The 23,219-nt window shown below is 38.6% G+C and overlaps 1 long non-coding RNA gene across 1 annotated transcript; it reads right to left on the bottom strand.

Moving 5' to 3' along the window:
• Window positions 1–13,255: 13,255 nt before the first annotated feature.
• On the bottom strand, window positions 13,256–14,498 carry LOC149840709 (uncharacterized). Its single transcript, XR_016431586.1, has 2 exons — window positions 14,389–14,498; window positions 13,256–13,532 (listed from the first exon to the last, which is right to left on the bottom strand). It is a non-coding gene; the product is annotated as an uncharacterized LOC149840709 (long non-coding RNA).
• Between the last annotated feature and the right edge of the window lie 8,721 nt (window positions 14,499–23,219).

Raw genomic sequence — 23,219 nt, 5'->3', positions numbered from 1 at the left:
GACCTTTTACTACAGAAGTACCCATTGCTACTGTATTTTTTATTTTAAATTTTTTTAGAATGTGGTTAAGATATTTTTCTTGACTTAGACATAGCAATCTCAATTTTTTATTTCTTTATATTTTAATTGTAAAGATATATGAAACTTCACTCATATCCTTTATTTCAAATCAAAAACTTAACCATGATTTAGTCATATTTATCATGTCTATGTCGTTTTCTGTAATTTATATGTCATTAACATAGAGAGATAACACAGTAAACTTACGTCCACTATTCTTGACATATACACAGTGATCTAGACTATTGCCTCAAAACCCAACTTGGTTATAGCATTATGAAAAGTCAAATACCATTGTCTTGGTGACTGCTTAAGTCCATATAAAGATTTATTCAACTTGTATACTTTATCCTTTTGATCTTCAGTTTTAAAACATTTTGGTTGCTGCATGAAAATAATTTTATTTAGTTCATAATTTAATAAGATCATTTTCACATCTATTTAATATAAGTCAAGATCAAAATAATCTACCAATGCCAAAATAATACGAATAGATGTGAGTTTGGTTATAGTGGAATAAGTTTTTTAATAATTAATCCATCTTCATTGAGAATAACCTTTTGCTACTAATCTTGCCTTGAATTTATCAATAGATTCATCTATCTTGAATTTTTTTCTTGAGAATTCACTTACTACCAATTGCTCTATATCAATTAGGCAATGTGGTTAGTTTTCAAACTTCATTCTTTTCTATGGAGTTTAACTCATTTTTCATTGCTTCCTTCCATAGTTCAGATTCATAAGAACCAACTGCATCCTCAAAACTCAAGTTGTCAAGAATTTCATCCAAGTCTATGGAATAACATAATTCCTCACTCAAGAATGTATAATAATCATTCAAATAAAATGAAGGAGTTATTGTTCTTTTCTAACCAATTACTGGTTGTTAAGTTTGCTCACCGTATCTAGCAGATCTAATAACTTAGATTTTCCTTCTTAATAATCCTTCAACTTTATGTTTATATGCCTTAAACTTTTTTAGAGCTTCGAATTTCTTAGAGATTAGGTAAGTTTATTCATACCTTGAGTAGTCATCTATGAATGTAATGAAATATGTTTTCTTTTCATGTGTTTCTACTGTTAAGGGTCCACATATATCCGTGTGTACTAAAACTATTAAGTCACATGCCCTACTACTCTTGGAAAATAATTGTCTAGCCATTTTACCTGATATACGTGGTTCATATCTTTTAAATTCTATATTTTTAAGAAAAGGTAATAATCACATAAAAATTATTCTTTTTATTTTATTGACATTTAATGTCATAAGCTTTAAGTGCCATAAATATGCATCAGCATTAAATACACAATCAATATAACGAAAAACATTTATTGCATTATTTATACAAAGAGTTACATTTAAACAAAAGAAACTATGTTGAACATCATAACGACCCCTAAGCTTCACTTTTTCATATTTTCCAATAGCGACCTTGTCACCCTAAAAATGAATTTCGAAGTTCTTTTTAGCCAAGTCTCCTACTACTAAAAGATTCATTATCATAAAAGGTACATAAAGTATATTTGTCAATAGAAGACTAGTCCCTTCTATTTAGAGCCTTGTACCTCGACTTGATGGAGTGAAATTTGTTGGTTGTAAGTGGGTCTTTAAGACCAAAACAAACTCTAAAAGGTGGGTGAAGATGTACAAGGTAGGCTTGTTGCAAAGAGTTTCATTCAAATTGAGGGCATTGATTATAATGAACATTTTTCTCATATATTAACTAAGAAATCATTGAGAATAATCACGACTCTCATAGCTCATTTTGATTTAGAGTTACATCAAATGAATGTGAAAAAGAGTTTTCTAAATGAATATTTAGAAGAAGAGATATATATGTTACAATATCTTGATTTCAGTGTAGATAACTCAAATAATTTAATTTGTAAACCAAAGAAATCAATCTATGGACTTAAATAGGCTTCCTTCTAGTGGTATAAAAAGTTCAATCAGGTGATTTTGAACTTTAGGTTCACTAAAAACATTGTAAACCAGTGCATATACCTTAAGGCTAGTGGTAGTAAATTCATAATTCGGGTTTTATTTATTGATGACATTCTTCTTGCAACTAATGATTTGAGTATGCTACATGAGGCAAAAGATTTTTTTTCCTCTCATTTTGATATGAAGGACATGGGTGAGGTCGCTTATGTCATTTGAATTGAGATCTGTCGTTATAGAACTAAGGGTGTCATTTACCTCTTTCAGAAATAATATATCCTTAATGTTCTTAAAAAATATGAAATGGAATGATAATCACTTTATATGTTGCAGCGGTTGAGAGTTTGCAATATGCGCGAACTAGCACGGAACCGGACATCACATTTGCTGTTGGAATGCTTGGTAGATATCGGTCTAATTCAAGTATTGCATACTTAAAAACTGCAAAGAAGGTCATGCTTTATTTGCAAAGAACAAAAGACTATATGTTAACCTACAGAAAGGTTGACCACCTATAAATCATTGAATACTCTGATGCGAACATAGGAGGATGTCTCGATAGTAGACAGTCTACTGCTGGATACGTTTTTCTATTAACATGTGGTGTTGTCTTATAGAGAAACATGAAGTAGTTTACAAGTGCAGCTCACACCATTGAGGCAGAATTTATTGCTTTATACAAAACTTCATTTTAGATCATATAGATCAAAAACTTTATTACGGGTCTTGATATTATGGAATCTATTGAGAGACCACTAAAGATCTTTTGTGATAATAAAGTCGTGCCTTTATCTAATAACAAGAGCTTCACTTTGTGCAAACACATAGAGTTAAATTATTCTATTGTTAAAGAAATAACAAAGAATCATTTAATATGTATTGAAAACATTGGCACAAAGGAAATGACTATGAATCCTCTTACTAAAGAGCTAACATCGAGATTGTATTCCCAACATGTAATGAAAATGAATTTATTTGATTGCTTTTGATGTATGACAATATATTATGGTTTTATGTGATTATATTTCTGAAACTAAATTAATTTACTATGGTTTTATATATTGTTGATTTTGTGTAAAGGGTCTCTCATTTTGAAAAAAAAAATATAAGAATAACAATAGTAAAAGGACCAATATAATGGGTTAGAGATCAACCTATTCATAAATGTATTCTTAATATGCTAAATACTGAAAATGAATACTACTATAATATATAAAAATATTGTATATTATATAAAAATATTGTATCTCCATAACTCTTATGATTCATTCTTGTGATAAAGGATAAGATGTGAATCTACATGAAAATTGAATAGACATAATGGTAAAGAACCTCAATTATATTTTTTCTGTGTCAATAGATCAAGTGAGAGAATGCTGAACTTTTTGGATGGGTCCAACAAGAAGTAACACCAAGAGACTTGATGAGAGTGGGAGGGTTGTTAAAGTGAATGTCAAAGGTTTAATGTGAAAGGTTCACATGCATTAATGTAACCCCAACTCTTCTCCTACTGTATATCCATAACAGAGTGATACTACCAACGCGATATCTTTTTCTTTGAGTTCAAGGGTTCTGCTCATCATTTGACTTACGGTCTGAGCTCATTGATGGCATCGATTAGTTGAAGAGAGCGCCAACCACCCCGTCTATGGAAGCATCGACCGGACCATGACGGCTTTCCTTAAGTGGAGCTCTCTCCCTCCTTTTGTGTTTTCTGCCAGCATGGTCTTCTTTTTCTTCTTGGTGGTGGTGGTGGCTAGCTGGGAGGAGGGTTGAGCCCGCGAGTGTGTTTCTGGTTTAGTTGGCACGTGCCTTCTGCATTGTGGATGAGAGTTTGATCTTTCTCTCTCTCTATGATCTGGAGATTTTGTACTGAATTTTTATGGGTTTGGGAGAAAATGTTGAGATCTGTCATCAAACGCTAGACTGCGACAGAAACAATGATGGGGATCGGGGGTTTTAGTATTTAGAGGGAAAAAATTTGTTAACAAGAGTCAATAGAAGAAAGAAACCCCTTTTTTATCCTTTTAATCTGATTCAAGAAAGCGGCAACATCAAATTTGGGTTTTGGCCCTTATGCAAAAGAAAGAGTCTTCCTTTTTGTTAATTTGTGTATTTGGTGCCAAACTTGCTTGGTTCCCTTTTTGGTGCTTTATTTTTCTTTTATTTTTTGTTTGAGATCTGCCTGATGGAACCTTTTATTTTCTTCCTTCTTGTTGAAAGAAGGAAGACTCATTTTGATGCTCAGGTTTTCTTCACTTGTTTTCTTGTGCCCCTCTTCTTTCTCATCATCACCCACTTAGTCGTCACAACGATTGAACCACATTTTAGTTTTTAGTTTTTCCTTTCTCAAAGTAATGCATCTTTCTCATTTTTTTGTTTTCCCCATTGAAGAGAATTAAAAGCGTAACGACTCTGAGGCTGTTAAATTCCAATTAAATTGCCTCTCAACATGTTAATTCTCTTCATCAATTTGTACTCCATGGCATTAACCTTTTTTTCCTGATCTTGACGTACAAATTTAAAGCTTTTAGTTTCTATATTAATTTAGAAAAGTAAAGAACCCGTTATCTTGGCTGTTTCCCTTTTCTCTGATCTTTTATGATGCATCAAGAGTGCGGTTAAAAGGTTTCAAAGAGAGAATGCCACCTACTTGGCTTGGGTTTAACAAAGAGTTTTCGTTCCCCTGTTTTGGTGCTAAGAATTCACAGTATTTGTTTATCTCATCCTGGTGGATCCATTTTATTTTGTACTTTAGTTTTATTAAATCATGCTAATTGGTTTTTGTTTGGTTTGCATATCCAACTGTTGGTTGTTGTGCTAGTTCATGTTTGGGAAGCAAGCATTGTCGATTATTTTTCCTTAGATCTTGGTTATTCATTTCGAGCTTGTTCTCCGTAGTTAAATCTTCAAGGCCGTGTCCTCTCACAACTTGAATTTTCTATTCATGTTTCAGTAGGGAATCAAGATGGTTCTCTGGGTTTTCGGCTATGCCTCTTTCGTCTGGAAGCCTGGATTTGAATATGGGCTACAGACGGGTATTTGATCTGGGTAAGCTCCTGCTGCTTCCCACTAAAGCAGATTTTATGGCTTTGATTTCAGGTTAATTCACATATGCATATTGTTTGATATATCAGCTTGCAGAGAAGGAGCGGTTTTTAATATTCTACATGTATATACTTTATGAACTCAAAATGTATGCATGCTTCTGCATTCTTTTTCTGTGTTTGTTCCTTTTGGTGTGCTCTTGTGTTTTTGCTGCTATAGGAGGGATTCCGATCAGAGTTCATGTACTAATCTACATGCTTTTTATGCTTTTTACAGGAGGCTCTAAAAAGATGCTTAAATACTAGAATCCTTATTGCATGAGACAGTTATAGAGATGACAAAGGAATTCAGATATCCCATAGTGGAGAAGTTAAAAGAACTGCATTTATGAATTTTTAAACAAGGTGAATGCTGGAGTGGTATGGTACATTACCAATCTTGTGTTATCTTGTTTTCCCATTGTAAATATGTTTAATGATTCTGCTTCTGAACTAGTAGCAGGTTTTCTATATTTGGTGTTGCTTAGTAGAGTAAGTCTATGAGATTCAGTGTTTTAATTACATAGAGCCTACAAACTTTGCATGCTTGAATAGATATAGATAGGGATGACAGTGGACTGGGGTGGGGGCGGGGGACAAGGTCTCCACCTCCACCCCGTCTCAAAATCCGAACCTCCATGCCTGCACGGGTTTGGATTTTAACCTCCATCCCTGCCTTCATCCCTATTTCATGTTCTCCATCCATTGTCCAAACGGGGCGGGCCCCCGTTTTCCCTTGGTCCATTGCCATTCTTAGAAGGATTGGGGATGGGGCGCGGCAGGAATAGGTGGAGATCAGGACAGGTATGGGGTGAGGTGGGGGAAAGCGTAAGTCCATCCCCGCACGGGTTTTGATTTTAATCTTCATCCCCATTTCATGTCCTCCATCCCCAGTCCAAACGGGACGAGGTGGGGCGGGGCCCTGCCATCCCTAGATATAGATAGATTTATGCCATGATATAATTTTTCCTGATTGGGTCTCCAATTTGTGGCTTTTCTTTGCTAGTGATATTTTTAGTTTCGAAGTTCTATGTGATTTTGTTATGATCATTTGGTGTTTGTTGTTTATGCTGTTCAGGTGAAATCTATATATGTTTCGACATAACATTTACTAACAGTTCCATTGATTGTAATCCATCATTTGGAGGTAGTTTTCATTGATTGATGGTTTAGGCTCACATTATATAAGAACACCATGCTCCGAGATGCTTAAGAAAATTCTTTGTTGATAGAATTCAAGATATATTTGTGTATAACCTTTAAGGAGCTTAGTTTTACACTGTCGTTTACCTATTTGCTGTAGCGCATTGGTATCTTGTTCAAAGAAATGTGATTCTAAAGACTTGATTGTAGTTCTAATATTTTAATATGTGAGAGTGTTTTCTTAAGTCTCTCTCTAAATTGGCCTTCCAACTGTGGGGAATTTTTTTTCTTTACTTGAATGAGTAGCTGTCACCAATACTCTTTTTCTTAGTTTCTTTGAGAACTAGTGACGGCCCATGACATAGCCGTCACCAATAGTCATGGAGGTGTCACTTATGTGGACCTATAGTGACGACCAAACAAGCTATTAGTGACGGCTCCAATTAGTCACTATAACTAACTGCAACATGACTTACTATTAAGCTGACACTATAACTTATAGAGACATTTGTTTTTTAAATTATAGTCACTACTTGAAGCCGTCACTATAGGTATTTTTTGGTCTAGTGATGGCGAAGATCTACACAAGATGGAACTCGTCCTATTTCAAAGGATTGTGGTTGGGTTGATGGGAGATGGGCCGCAGGTTTTCTCTTTTGTCTCCTTTGAACTTGGATTTGTCAACAAGCCATTCATTAAATTGGAAAGAGAGGTACACCAGAGGTTGACTTGTTCTGCCGTTAAACAACACCAACAACCAACCATATGCTTTGAAAATGATCTTTTCTTTTCTTTTCGACAGAGAAAGCTGGGTTTAGGCAGACCCCTACCAGTTATACAACCATACAATGGGGTTCAAACTTGCAACGTCCCAACACAAGGTGACGGGCAATAACTGCTCCTGCAATAACTGCCCCCGTTGGATGATCTTTCCTTCTTTGGGCTTACTTTAGACTAATGAAATTAATCAAGGTTGTTAAATGCGATGAGGCAAAGCGAGGCGTTGAGCATGTTATAAAGCGATGCGTAAGCCTCGAGGCGTTGGAGCGTAAGCTTCATGATCAAAATAATAAAATAAGCTTCAAGACCATTGTACTCTCACACATATCATCAAACACTTGGCGTGTGTATTCCAAAGTTTCACCTTTTGCGTAAATATCTATGAGAGATTTACTCAAAAAAACACTCTGCTTAATGATGTTCTTTTCGATATACCTGTGCACCCATTTCCCGACCTCCAACGCACCCAATTTAGCACAAGCTGAAAGAACACCAACCAACGTGACTTCATTCGACGTCAAGCCCTTGACTTGCATCTGCCGGAAAAGCCCGAGCGCATTCGTCGACATCCTATTCTGCGCTAGGTCGGTGATCATAGTGTTCTAGGTAACCAAAGGCCTCTCCGCAGGCATCGACTCGAATAAAGCTCGAGCAGACCCCACATCCTCCCTCTTCAGGAACCCAACAATCATGGCGTTCCAAGCAACAACATCTCGTTGAAGCATTTCTTCCAACAATTGGCACACATCACCAACCCCGTCGGATTTCCAATACATACCAATCATGGAGCTCGCGACAAAGGGGTCATGAACCAGCCCACAACTCAGAATCCGTTCGTGGAGGGCTCTTCCGAGCGAGAGATCCGCAAGCGCCGCGCAGGCCTTGACGACAAAGGGGAAGGTGAGGTGGTCGGGGGCGACTTGGGACCTCTGCATCAGGGCGTAGTAACGCAGGCCAGGATCATCGCCACATAGAGCGAAACAACTGCTGTCATCACGTGGTAGAAGTCTGCCGTCGTGATCATCCTGGGTCTGATGTTTTTTTCAGGTATCGGGGTGGTTTTTCGGCGGCGGATTTTGGCGGGAAAGCAGCGGTTTGTAGGAACTAGACAAATGAAGAAACGATGCCATGATGCGTACGCTTTAGAAGCGAAGCACGTTTCAACTTGAGGCGTGCGCTTCACATGAGTGAAGCGTGCGTTTCAAGCCTGAAACACCTCACTGCAATGCCTCAGTACCTTAAGTGTGCGCTTCGCCTCCGAGGCATACGCTTCAGGTACTGAGGCGTACGCCTCTCACAACACTGAAATTAATTATACACTCAACTTGAAGAGGTGAAACGTGTACTCTGCGCAAGGAATGACACACAAATTTCCAATGTGGTGGAATTATAGAAATAATTCTAGGGAACTCGTTTGTGGAAGTTGGAATTCTCATCCCCGTGGAAAACATTGTCAAACGGAACTAGCCTTACCAAATCAAAACATGGAGCCTTTGTATCAAATATAGCCATTGTCCTACTACAGTTAAAAAGCAGTCATTTTTGTTTATTTTTTACTCGGAGAAACCGCTTCAGGCACATAGACCTAACTGCGCTGGTTCATCATGCCATACTACCGTTTCTGTCCATGTCAGCCTAAAACTCTGAGGGCTTATTCCTCTACCCCAGGGGGTGGCCAAGTTAAAAGAGCGGACATTATGCCACAAGATTGTGATGCTTAAAAAGCATTATGGTTTTATGGCAATACTAAGCTTAGCAAATAAAAGATTTTGTTGTTGTAACTTGTAAGGAGGAAGAAAGATCATTGTATGGTACCAAGGGGGGCTCCGCTTCTCTGGTAAGAGCAGTTAGTGCATGTCACCTTGTGTTGGGACGTTTCAGGTTCAAAACCCAATGGTATAGTTGTAAATGGCAGGAATCTGCCTAACCCCAGCTTGCCTTTCAAAAATGATCATTGTATGGCCTCTCTATTGTATCAAATAACAAGCTTCACCCAGTGGCGGAGCCAGGAGTTTTTTGTTGGGTGGGTAGACTTCGGGTCTCGGGGACAATGCTATGGTCTTGAAGGACGATCCATTTATTCGGATCAATGGCGGAGCCAAAAAAATTTCGTTGAAGGCACAGTCGTTCGTGAAGGGATAAAACTTAAATAAGCCTTTGAATTATATTGAAATCGATTGGTTATCAATGTAAAAAAAATCAGCAATATTTATCACAATATACTCAAATCATTTGAGATCTGTCTTGCATACATTCAGCTCAAATAAACAGCTCAAATAAACAGCAAGGAACCAGAACATTAAGTTGCTTTCCGAAAGCAGTTTCTAAAGCTTAAAACGCACAATCCAGAACCCGGTTGAATGCAGATTCGAACTCGGGGAGTGACAGACTCTGGTCCAGATTAGGTGGAAGCTTAGGGTGTATGTGATACCGCTGCCACGGGAAGACATAAACGTGTCTGCACCACTTGCTGATCGTTGTCCTGGGTGAGTGCTCGCCACCTAAAACAAACTGCATCTAAATGACAACACACCACGGACGATAATATCCGGAACAGGTTAAGTCCAACACTAACAATTTTTCAATTCCAAGCATGCGTTATTGATCCTCGAAGAGATTGCTGGATTAAAAGTAAACATACACTTAATTTCTCTTTGTCACACACCAGACAAATTAAAACACACATAGCGGTAGGCATTAGCATACAAGAGTTAAAATCAGATTCTTTGTTTCTTTACAAAATATCCCTGGAGGCACAGTATTTTTTTTTTCAGTTTCAAATTCTGGGGTGGGCGACTGCCCACCACTGGCTCCGCCACTGGCTTCACCAATGTATGACCATGCATCCCCAGTAGTACCTCTTTATATTTTGAGGGCGTTGGTGACTTACATGGACAAAGTTAACCACAAATTTATTCCCACAGAAAATCTAAAAGCGGCATTTGATAGTTTCATGCATTAACTGTTGACACCACCAGTTTAAATGCATAATGACTTCTACTGTTTTTTTATTTACTTTTTTTTTTGTATAGTCGCTAAAATGCTCTTGAATAGTGATCATTAATGCTTTCAATCACCAATGACGTTTTTATAAGCTCAAATATACGGTGAAAGTGGTAACGATGACTTATATAGGCTCTGTTGGAAGCTGTGGCGGATTCAGCATTTTGCTTAACGGGGGCAAAAAATTTTATAATAAAATAAAATAAACTAACCCAAAATAAAAGAAGGTTATTTACTTAAACAACAGACTCAGTCGATCATTGAAACACTATTAAGTTAGCATAAAATCGCCAGTTTCATTCCTAATAACCGTAAACGATAGCAATGACACAGTAATTTCACTAACTCAATAGAAATACACAAAAAAAAGTAAGAAAATATTTAATCCAACTCTCGATTGGAAAAAACTGAACAAATCTACATATTCTACAATCATCAATAAGAAGAGAAACAAAAAACAGAAAGCAACATCACAAATTCGTATCTTTACATGAAATTTAGGCTTCAGCAACAAAAGTATTAGAAGAACTATAGATCTAAAGAAACACAAATAGTAAGAGTAAAAAAATTTAACAGAATAATAAAAAAATAGATAAAAAGAGGCAAGAAAAACAATTCAAAGAATCAAACCACGGATTGGATTTGAAACAAGAAAATCCGAGATAAAGAATACAGAAAGAGAGAGACTCCCTCTTGTTGTGGTTTGCAACGAAGAGAGACCGGGTTACCTGTCGCCGAAAACGGTGGCAGTGGCCAGAGGGGGATGGATTGCAGGAGAGAGGGGTTGTGAGATGATGCAAGACTGAATCGAGATTCGAGAGAGGAAAAGAGGGTCGGGACCTCCTTCAGGCTTTGAGCCTATTGCCGATGTCGAAAAATGGTGGTGGAGCACAGTGGCCAGATAGGGATGGACCGCAGGATAGGAGAGTGGGGCTGAGATTTCGAGAGAGGGGGACAGGGTCTCCACCCCCGCCCAGTCTCAAGATTAGAACCTCCATCCACGAGGGGATGGATTTTAACCTCCACCCCGCCTTCATCCCCGTTTCATGGCCTCCATCCCCGGTTCAAACGGGGATGAGGCGGGGTGGGGGCCCATTTCCCTGTAGTCTATTGCCATCCTTTAGAAGGACTGGGGATGGGGCTAGGCGGGGATCGTGGCAGGGAAGCACTGAGGAAAACCACAACATGATTCAAGACACCCACACAAAGCCTCGAGCTTAGGGCTGTTAATGGGTCGGTTTTACTCAGACCTGACCCGGATCAGACCCTATAGGGTCCGGGTATGGTGACAAATAAGAAGACCCAATTAAGACCCAGGTCTTGACCCGAAGGTCCGATTAATACATGGACCCCAGGTATAGTTTGTGAAATTTTATACCAGACCTGAGTTTCCATTAGGACCCACAAATTTTCAAAGTAAAAATGATAAAAAAAATATATTATTTTACCGGGTCTAGTCCATGTAGTTCTTATCAGGTCCGGGTATGATTTGTCTTATACTAGACCGGATTAAGCCCAGATTTAGACCCGATACCCTACCCAAAAATCTGGTCCAAATCTGATTCCACCTGAGTCCGAACCAAACCCTACTGGTTGACACGCCTATTTGAACTGCTTGAGAAACAATCCATTTGTAGTTCATACACATTCATCTGATGGCATCAGTGGTAATAACGTGTAAAGACGTTAAAGGGTCAGATATAGTAAGGTCTAAGGTAATCAGATTTGGAGTTGGATCAGACCCTGACAGAGAGAAGTTATTTCGGAGTCCAGATCAAATCAGGATGGTGAGAATTTGGTTGTTGACATCTACTATGAAAGTTCAGTTCCACATTTTTTTTAAAGGTTGCCATAGGAAATGTGTATCTAAGGGGCCGTTTGCTTGTCACGGAAAGCCCCAGATTTCCGCAGAAACATGGACCGGCGTGCACTTTCACAGGGCCCAGTACAGTAACCAAACTAACAACCAAAACTGTTCCGGCAAGGAAAAGGAGCCCAAAATACACGCTCAATCCTCCTTTTCCATGGAAACAGTTCATCTTAGAGGGGGTTCAAATCTAAATCAGTGGAAGAGGTGCCGCGGCATCCTCTTTCATGACAAGCAAATGCGCCCTAAAGGTGAAGAGTGGAAACTTTCATAACTTTGTAGGTAGGGGTGTCAATGGGTCAGGTTTACCCAGACCCGGACCCGACCCATTCCAAACCCTATAGGGTCAGGGTATGCTGATAAATAAGAAGACTGAGGATCCGCACCCGAAAGTCCCATTAATACATGGAACCATGTACAGTTTGTGAAATTTTATACCATACTCAGGATCGACCCGAGCTCTGATTAAAACCCAAAAATTTTCATTGTAAAAATAATAAAAAATATTATTTTTATCGGGTATGGCCGAGGTCTGCTTTATGTAGTTCTTATCGGGTGCAGGTATAGTTTCTCTTATGGTGAGTCCGATTAGACCTGGGTTCGGACTCGATGCCATACCCAAAAATCAAGGCTAGGTCTGATTCCACCTGGGTCCTAACCAAACCCTACGCGTTGATACCCTTATTCGTAGGGGGTGACAACTTCAAAGTCCTTAACGTGAGTGGTCCGAAATATCATTTTCATTTCTCAAATCTTTCTATATCGAGGATGGACGTTGATCATGCCCCAGAAAAGGATCACACTAACTGAGTTCTTCAATATCCCAACCGCCCCGCCCCAAATAAATTAAGACTTAAAAAAAAAGAAAAGTTTCATAATGTGGTCCACATGCAGCAAACAAATACACTGAAGGCATCAGCGGTGATTGCTGTGAGAGGTTGTCGACATGAGTGAACAATTTGTGATTGAAGAAGAACGTGAGGGTCTACGCCACGAATTAAAAGTTATTCATATGTTCTCACACTACAACAAAGCAGTAATTTAGCGACGACCATATTCCGTCGCTAATCCGTCGCTAACCATGTTAGCGACGGATTAGCGACAACGCGGCGACAGTATGCTTACGTCGCGAATATTTCGACGCTAACTGGCGACGGAATAATTCCGTCGCTAATTGCGACGGAATAACGAGCGCTATATTCCGTCGCCAATCCGCCGGTACTAAACGGCGACCACGGCGTGGCGACGGATTTAATTCCGTCGCTAAGCCGTCGCTAAATTAATATGAATAGCGACGGAATCATCCGTCGCTAATCCGTCGCAAAAACGAAAAAAAATCAAAAAAAAATTATTTAAAAATTAATTACCGAGAACTGTACAATTTATATTTCCTGTACAATTTATATTTCCTGTAAATAAAAAACAAACCACACAAAAAAATTCATATAACAAGTATCTATAATAATTAATCGTTCCACCTTAAAACTAAGAAGTTTAATTATTTACAATTCAACAATTACAATTAGGAAAAATAAAAAAAATAGAACTTCTTCAACACAGTCCTCTAATCATCGCCAAGATTTTGTGCGTCTTCTTGTTCATTGTCTTTATCTGTCCCTTCAGCTCCACTACCCTGATTATCGCTAGCAGCCTACACAAGAAAAGAACAGTCAGTATTGATAAACAAAATATAATGAAATAAATTACACACTATATGTGATTCTATTATGTGCTCATGTGTGATCTAAGGCAATAAAAAAACTCTATATGTGATTCTATCATGCTCATATGTGTGCTAAGGCAGTCAAAAAATTGAATATGTGATTATAGCATGTTCATATGTGTTCTAAGGCATATAAAAAAACTCTATATGTGATTCTACCATGCTCAGATGTGCTTTAAGGCAGGCAAAAAACTATATATGTGATTCGATCATGATCGTATGTGTGCTAAGGCAGTAAAAAAATTGAATATGTGAATATAGCATGCTCATATGTGCTCTAAGGCAGGCAAAGCCAAAAATTTTATATGTGATTCTATCATAAATGATATATAACATGTTCATATGTGTTCTAAGGCAGTTAAAAAACTCTATATGTTATTATAGCATGTTCATATGTGTGCTAAGGCTGTCAAAAAACTGAATATGTGATTATAATATGCTCATATGTGTTCTTAGGCAGTAAAAAAACTGAATATGTGATTATAGCATGCTTATGTGTTCTAATGCAATCAAAAAAACTTTATATGTGATTCTATCATGCTCATATGTGCTCTAAGACAGACAAAAAGTTAAATATATATATATATATATATATATATATATATATATATATATATATGTGATTCTATCATGCTCATATGTGTGCTAAGGCAGTAAAAAAATTGAATATGTGATTATAGCATGTTCATATGTGTTCTAAGGCATCTAGAAAAACTCTATATGTGATTCTACCATGCTCAGATGTGCTTTAAGACAGTCAAAAAAACTATATATGTGATTATACCTGAGAGGGACCTGGAATCGAAGATCCCCTATCCTGAACAGCGGCCTTGATCTCATTTCGGAGAAAGGGGGCGACAGTGTATTGAAAGTAGTTATTCAGTGATTCATTAATGATCTCGCGTACATCATCACCGGAAAGAATAGTCGGCTGCTTGGAGCTTATGTCGGCGCAAGAAGTTGGTGAGCCGTAACTGAAAGAACCAATAACTGGTGAAGTGTTCATATTACTCCCAAACCCGAACACGCGACCTTTTTTGGGTTCACCTGCTGCAGTCACCCATGCTGTAGGATCAAATGATGGATGCTGAGTAGCGTCTTCGCCATATCGCTCTACCATTTGTTGCTCATATGCCTCCTACAAAATAATGTTTAAAGTATTCATTAATAATTAATGATAACATTATGATGACTTGCATATATATTGCAATGATTATTAATAGAATTAATACATATCGTTGTCGTTCTCGCCTTCTCTGATACGAAGACTCCCGTGGTCTTCCGTTTATGTGTTTCTACAAACACATCCTTATATGGTACACTGCCTCCTTTTTCTGCTTCCTGCGAAGTTAAATGACAAAAGATTTAGTACACAAATTTGCAACTATACTTATAAAATTAATATTATATATTGATGAGTTACCATTTTCTTTAGGTGGCTCCCAAATGTCTTAGATCCACCTGTGTGTAGATGGGCTTCGGGCATCTTCGATCGATTTTGTGAAGCCTTCGCAGAGCGATTTTTAAATGCATCTCCCGCCCACATATCGCACATTTCATCCCAGTAATCTCTCCTGATAGTAATAGGACCATGGCCCTTCCACAGTAATGGATCATCTACTACGCCAGATGCTTTTTTTGCTGCAGTCTTCATAGTGTGCAACATGTCTGCAAATCGATTGGCAGCCACCTTCTGCCACACCTTCCTTGCATCATTTTCTTCCACCGTAGTTGCAAAGCGATTCGAAGCCTACAAATATTTTCAAAAAGTTAGTAGACATTGCTTAAATAAATTAAATATGAAACACATTAACTATGAGGAACAACTGTATACCATGAATGAGGACCACAATCTGTCTAATACCTCCTTTGGGTACTCTTTCCATTGAGCAACTGGTCCTGGTAGATGTTGAAGAAGTGAATTCCTAATCTCCCGTACTACTTCTTGTGGCTCAAACCTCGTGCTGCACATGAATTGTTACACAGTAAATATCAATATAAAATATTTAAAAGATATGCAATAATTGAAAACAAAATACTTACGGTCGATTATCGATATACACTATTCGAATGAGTCTTATTGTGCCAGCCTGAGAAGACCCTGTTTCCTGTGTTGGCTGTTGACTTGTGCGATCAACTGGTGTAGGTGGGTCGTGTACATGCGCAACATCATCTGTAAAAAAATACACACCAAGTTCTCAGAATGTGCATTTGAACTAATCAAGCATCTAATTAGTTATATGATATACCTATCACAGGAGCCCGTGAAGATGAAGGTTGAGCCTGGCTACTACTGGATGAGCGACCACTATAACCTCCACAAACCATATTCTAACAAATAACATATGTCATACAATACATTCAAATAATTCACATCAAGTATTACAATGCATTCAAGTCATTCACATCAAGCATTGCAATGCATTCAAATAATTCAAATCATTGACATCAAGTATTGCACTAATTCAAATCATTCGTTAATTGCATAAATTATAATACATTCAGATAATTGAAATCATTCACATCAAGTATTACAATGCATTCGAATCATTCGTATCAAGTATTACAATACATTGAAATAAAAATTTTAATCATTCACACCAAGTATTGCAATACAACTCACATCAAGTATTACAATGCATTTAAATAGAGGTTTGTAGTATAAGATTTTGCTCACTAGCTTGAGAATTCTTCCTCGTCACTAGTTTGACTTTCTTCTTCTTCTTCTTCTTCTTCTTCTTCATTGTTTGCCCATCCACTTGGTACATCATTTGGATCACATTCCTCTATGAATGTTTCATCAGCCAATGGAGATATGACATGCATATCATGCGCAACATCGTGACCATAAGCGAAGTCACAGACATCATCTGATTGATAGTAATCACTGTCTTCAGCTAACTCATCTTCTTGTAACTGATCATACTCGGGGTATAGTTTGGATTTCACCTTGCAAACTGCCCACCATTCATTTCTATCTGACTTTTTTATACTCGGATATGAAGTATAATAAACTTGTTGAGCTTGCGAGGCTAATATGAATGGTTCATATGTTCCAAACCTGGATTTATGATTCACCTCCACAATGCCTGAAGCTTTGTCGAGTCTTGTTGCAGTTGGATCAAACCAATGACACTTGAATACCGTAACCCTGTTATTCATGCCTAAGTAAGTCAACTCCATTATTTCCTCTATAACACCGTAGTAATCATGTTCATTTTCACCGTAGCTGCTACCCTTGACACACACGCCACTATTTATCGTTGATTTGTTTATACAGTAGTCTTTTGTATGGAATCGATAACCATTTACGATATACCCGTTGTAGCATTGCACAACTTTGGTCGGACCATTTTCTAAATCACATATTCCTTGATCTTTAACATCACCATGGCGAACCTACGCACAGACATAAACAATTATTGTGATCACGATCAATTAAGTAACTTAGTGTTGTTTATAAGTACTTTGCCATTATACTCTTTGAGTTCCAATTCTGGTCTTTTACATATTAATTTTAAATCCATACGGGCCTTCGGATTATCCTTCGTTTTTCCTTTAATATTCATTACTGTATTGAACACATTATCAAACACATTTTTCTCTACATGCATCACATCCAAATTATGTCGTATCAATAGGGTCGGCCAATACGGTAGTTCCCAAAAAATAGATTTTTTCGTCCAATTGTGTTCCTTCCCAAATCCACGGAAGGGTGTAGGACTGCGGGCATCTGTTAATACATCTGGAAAGTATCACAATCTTCTTAAAATCTCTATGCCAGACAATCTTGAGGATGGACCTTCCATTTCAGTTGTGCCTGCTGTAAATGCATTCTTTTGACGTTGGAACGGATGATCGCTGGGTAGAAATCGACGATGGCAATCAAACCAGCAAGGCTTCCTTCCATGCCTCAATCTAAAAGCTTTGGAATCCTCCATGCAGTACGGACAAGCCAACCTCCCATGTGTGCTCCAACCAGATAACATACCATATGCAGGGAAGTCACTGATTGTCCATAGAACAGCGGCCTTCATGTTGAAATTTTGTTTTTTGTGGGCATCATACGTGGTAACACCGTCATCCCACAGTACTTTTAATTCATCAATCAATGGCCTTAGATATATATCAAGATTTTGGCCAGGTGAGGTCGGACCAGGGATCAACAGAGACAAGAAAAGATTTGGACGTTTCATACACAAGCTTGGTGGAAGGTTGTATGGAGTTACAAATACTGGCCAGCATGAGTATGGAGTTGATCTACCCCCAAATGGATTAAATCCATCTGTACATAGACCGAGTTTAACATTTCGCACTTCCATTGCGAAGTTCTGATGAGTACGATCAAAGTGCTTCCAAGCTTCAGCGTCAACAGGATGCGTGATCTTGTTTTCATCGTGTCGAACTTTATTTGCATGCCATCTCATGTGTTTAGCTGTCTTTGAAGACATATACAATCGCTGCAATCTAGGAGTGATAGAAAAGTAGCGAAGCGACTTGTATGAAACTTCCTTTGATCTCGTGCTACCATTGCCTCTTGTCTTTGGCTTGAACCGAGGATGCCCACATGACGGGCATGATATGTCGTTTTCCTGCTCCTTGAAATACAACATGCAGTGATTTGGACAAGCATCAATCTTTTTGTAACCCATACCTAGAGCGTTGACCATAACTTTCGCACGATAGAAATTTTGTGGCAATTTCTCATCTTTAGGCAACATACTCTTCACAATTATGCACAAACGGTCAAAACATGATTGACTCAAATTATACTCGGACTTCAAATTCATTAGTTGAAGAACTGCAGACAAGATAGTGTGACTCTCACAACCGTTCCAAAGTGGCTCATCAGCATCTTTAAGTAAATCATAAAATCTACTAGCTGCATCGTTTGGTGATTCTTCATCTACGACAGTTCTTACATCACTAGAACTCATAGCAGAACCCAGTTCTGTTCCTGCAGCATCAAATATCAAATTCGTATATGGATTATCGTGCACCACATTCACCCATGCATCAAAATCGTTTCTAAATTCTTCTCCATGAAACACCCAGTTCTGATAATCACTCACAAAACCCTTCCTGTATAGGTGATGTCTAACGCCATGAGGTTCTACAAATCGATTATTCTTACAAATCTTGCAGGGACACCTAATCCGACCTGTGGGATCTACCGTACTGACACTCGCCGTTGCAAATTCAATAAAACTATCGACACCATCCATATATTCATGCGATAACTCATTGTCCACTATCCTACGGTACATCCATTCACGGTTTGCAGTCATTCTGTCGTATGATGTTACGAATAATATCCTAACGAATTAAGAAAAAAACAATCAGAATGCGACGATGAAGAAAATATCAAATTTATCATGCAATATACTATGTCAAACAATAACAAGAATTTTGATGCATGCATTGATAACTTAATATTTTCATGTGCAAACTATTAATGACATGATACAATCATTTGAAGCATGCTTTTATTATAAAATTTCACATGGAAGTCAAAATCAAATTGAAAGTAACTACATGCAAGCATGGATACAATTACATCAAACATTGCAATACATCATAATCATTCATATCAAATAAATGACAAACATGTACCTGCAGCAAACACACTTCAATATCTCACTAACTACTACCATGCTTAGCATGGACTCCGTACTCCAAAAATAAGAACACTTCCATATTTCTACATTAAAATCATGCTCAGCATGATCTCCGAACTCCAACAAAGCAGTCCTAGATATCAACAACTAAGTGAGTGTGTGAACAATAAAGTGCTGCATTCAATAAATTAAATAACATGTGATACGTTTGCATCACTTACTCACCACGGGTATTTACCCGATTTGCATTGTTTTTGTCATTTACTTACCACAGGTGGCCGAGCACGAGTTGGTTCCGTTGAAAAATCTGTACAAAAACAAAACAAATTAAGTAACAAACTAACTAATCATGAAACAAGATGAAACACTAACTAAAAAAATTAAAACAAATTAAAACAACTCTAACTAATTGAAAGAAGAGAAAAGAAAAATAGTATATATGTTAAGCCAAATCTAACTAGAAGATGCTAATTTAACAAACCAGCTATAACATGTTGAACCAGTCGACTAACATAAAGTCATAGACAATTTCTAATCTGAACTACTTAGCAAAGGAATAGTAAATCAATCAATTAGTTTTCTAGAAAAGATGTGAACTCCGTTTAACCACCACTATCATAAAGAATTCAAATAACCCTAATCTAACTAACTGATTGTGAGAACATTAAATACCAATCTATCTAAGAAAAATATAATTATAAAAGACTAATAGATTGAAATACTCTAACTAACCAGATTTCAAGAAAACAAATTGAAGTAAAACTAACTACCAGTAGACATTAACAAACTAATAAATTGAACAACATGGACAACTTGTATATATACATTACAAAAAAAAATTCAACTTAAAATCCATATGGACAACATATATGCAAACTACACTTAAAACCATATGGACATCTTATATACACATATTACAATTTTTTTTTCAAGCTAATCACATGGACAACATAGGGATCACATAATAACTTTTTTTTTTTTAAAAAGAGATCACATGGGCAGCATAGGTATCCATAACAAAAATTCTTTTCAAAACAGATCACATAGGCAACGTAGGTATCTCATAACAAATTTTTTTTCTTTAAACAAACACATAGGCAACATAGTATTCCTACTAAAGATTTTTTTTTCAAACTGATTTACATAGGCAGCATATGCATTAAAAAACAGATTTTTTTGAAACCAATTCACATAGACAGCATAATATATCTCATAACAGATTGTTTTTTTCAAAAGCAATACACATCGGCAGCATGTTATTCCTACTACAGATTTTATTTTTCAAACGATTCATATAGGCAGCATAGGCATTCAAAAACAAAATTTTTTTTTGACAAGTCACTTAGGCAGCATAACGCAGGGGGTCGACCCCCCCTGCCGAAAAGCACGGCAGGGGGTTAAACCCCCTGCCGGAAAGGCAGTTCCGGCATGGGGGGTTGACCCCCTGCCGTGCCTTTACGGCAGGGGGGTCGACCCCCCATGCGTTTCCGGCAGGGGGTCGACCCCCCATGCCTTTCCGGCAGGGGGTCGACCCCCCCTGCCGGAAACGCAGGGGGTCGACCCCCCCTGCCGGAAACGCAGGGGGTCGACCCCCCCTGCCGGAAAGCACGACAGGGGGTTAAACCCCCTGCGTTTTCGGCAGGGAAGGGGCGTACCCCCTGCGTTTAGAAGAAGAAGAAGAAGAAGAAGAAGAAGAAGAAGAAGAAGAATATTACCTGCGCTTCGTCGGACGGTGGCGGGAGGTTGACGGGGAGCGGCAGCTGGCGAGCGCCGGCTGGCGAGCGGTGGACGGGGAGCGGCGGCTGGCGAGCGGCGGTGGTAGGACGGTGGCAAGAGCCGACGGGCGGCGGGAGGGAGCAATACAACGAAACAGGGAAAAGAGAAAGAGGGATGGGATTAGGGATTTATGCGACATTTAGCGACGGCTTAGCGACGGAAAAATTCCGTCGCTAAGCCGTCGCGAAACCAAAATACCAAAAAAGCGACGGAATATATTCTGTCGCTAATTAGCGACGACAGAGTTTCCTCTCTAAATCCGTCGTTAAAATTGTGTTCTTGTAATAAAAAGTAGCGACAAAAACATGCAGTCGCTAATCCGTCGCTAAGTAGCCACATATTAGCGATAAAAGTTGTTTCCTCGCTAATCCGTTGCAAATTAGCGACAGATTCTATCTCTAGCTAATCTGTTGCTAAGTAGCGACGGGAAAAATCCGTCGCTAATTTCCGTCGCTAATTAACAATTTTCTTGTAGTGTCATTAACTAGCAAAATAAGGGACTTCTTGTTTTCTCGTCATAAAAAAAGGACTTGTTTCTCACGCTGCATGACGAGAAAACAAGTCCTTTTTTGTAATTTGTTCCTCCTTATCCCTTCTTGCTATGCCTTGCCTGTGTGGTCTTGTCCCTTTCAAGCTCCCTTGAAGAAGCAACTATACGCGCTCATATGTGATAAAGATCAATTTTTAATTTTGCTCTTTTGTTTTTATGGTGTTGATTATTTCTCTCGTCCCTTTCAAGCCACCTTAAGAAGCAATATTTTTGACTTGCTTCAAAAGCCTTTTCCATAGTCTTTCCGGTTTCAATTATTCTAATCCCCACAACTTGTGGCTGAAATAATGGAGTAAGGTGACTGCACATCTTTTTTTTTTATTTATTTACATGAAAAAAGTGTGCCCAGGATCAAACCGTGCTGGATCCATGCCGTATTTACAATCACTGTCCTGACAGCGTAAAACTCCATAGGCTCTCTTTCTTGATAAGTGGCTTACTCTTTCTTGATAAGTGAACTAATTGCAATGGAGGGTCACACCTGAGTTTGCAGAGGTCTCACCCTCTTAACCTAAAAGTCACTGTTTATTTCCATTTCCTTTGAGGTACTTCTCCTAGCAACAACATTAAAAAAACCAATGGGGGGCTCTGCTTGTCTGGTAGGAGCAGCTAGTGCAAGTTACCTTGTGTTGGGATGTTGCAGGTTCAAAACCCAATGGTATTGTATGTTGTATAACTGGTAGGGGTTAAAAAAAACAAAAAACATTAAAAGGAAACTTGTACCCTGTTCATCCTATGAGAGACCCTCTACGAAACACCCACAAAAAAACCCCTCAGTAAATTAAAATGAGCTTAACAAAAAAAAAAACATCTGGGTTTTGTTGTTCCACTGGTTTTTGGATCACAAACCATGGATGAATTACTTTCATTTATTTTGAGTCCTTTCCAGCCTGTAACAGCCCTATAACTAGCCTTCTACTAGCTGACTTAAATTAGATGATGCTTGCCCATATTACCGTTTTGAATACTGCCCAACTGAGAGAGAGACTTCGCTGCTTCACGTGTCCTGTCCTTAAAAGCCATGTTACTTTCTTAGTGAAAAGATTAAGTGCAATATGATTGCACAAATATTTGTAGATTAAGCACCTCATCACCCTTCATCTTGGGGACAAGCCTGTTAGGTGTCGGGTCCAAGACCTGATGGATGGTGATCGGGTGCTTAATGCACAATTTTTATGCAATCATGTTGCACCCGATCCTCTCTTACTTTTAGAAGCCAACACTAACACCAGCAACAAAAGAGAGCCTCCTCATCATGTTCATGTGGGAGTCTCTCGGGACTTTTGACTACTCACCAAGTTGGGGCCATTTGAGTGCACGCATCCGACTCAGAACGATTGAGTTGAGTATCGGTATCAGGCGATACAGATGAATCGGTGACCCCAACGATTCAGGGCCGATACCGATACCGACAACATTGATCACGAGCCCCACCAGCACGATCGTTCGATCGTTGCCAGCACCGCTGGGCCTTCCCAAATCGCAACCACACACCAACAGGATTCCGCGTCCAACGGTCCCAACAGATGACACCCTCACGCGTTTGCCACGCTCATACGGAAAAGAACTAGCGTAACTTCCACCGTCTGATCATCCACGTGGCTTCCTCCTGACATTCAAAACGATCCTCCCTTCCCATAAAAGGGAGCTCCTCCATCGCTAAAATTTCCG

Source organism: Nuphar pumila, chromosome 4, assembly GCF_984573655.1.
Source record: "Nuphar pumila chromosome 4, dmNupPumi1.hap1.1, whole genome shotgun sequence".
Lineage (NCBI taxonomy): Eukaryota > Viridiplantae > Streptophyta > Magnoliopsida > Nymphaeales > Nymphaeaceae > Nuphar > Nuphar pumila.
Note: the sequence above shows the minus strand (reverse complement) of the source record. Positions and strands in the feature narration are given on the sequence as shown.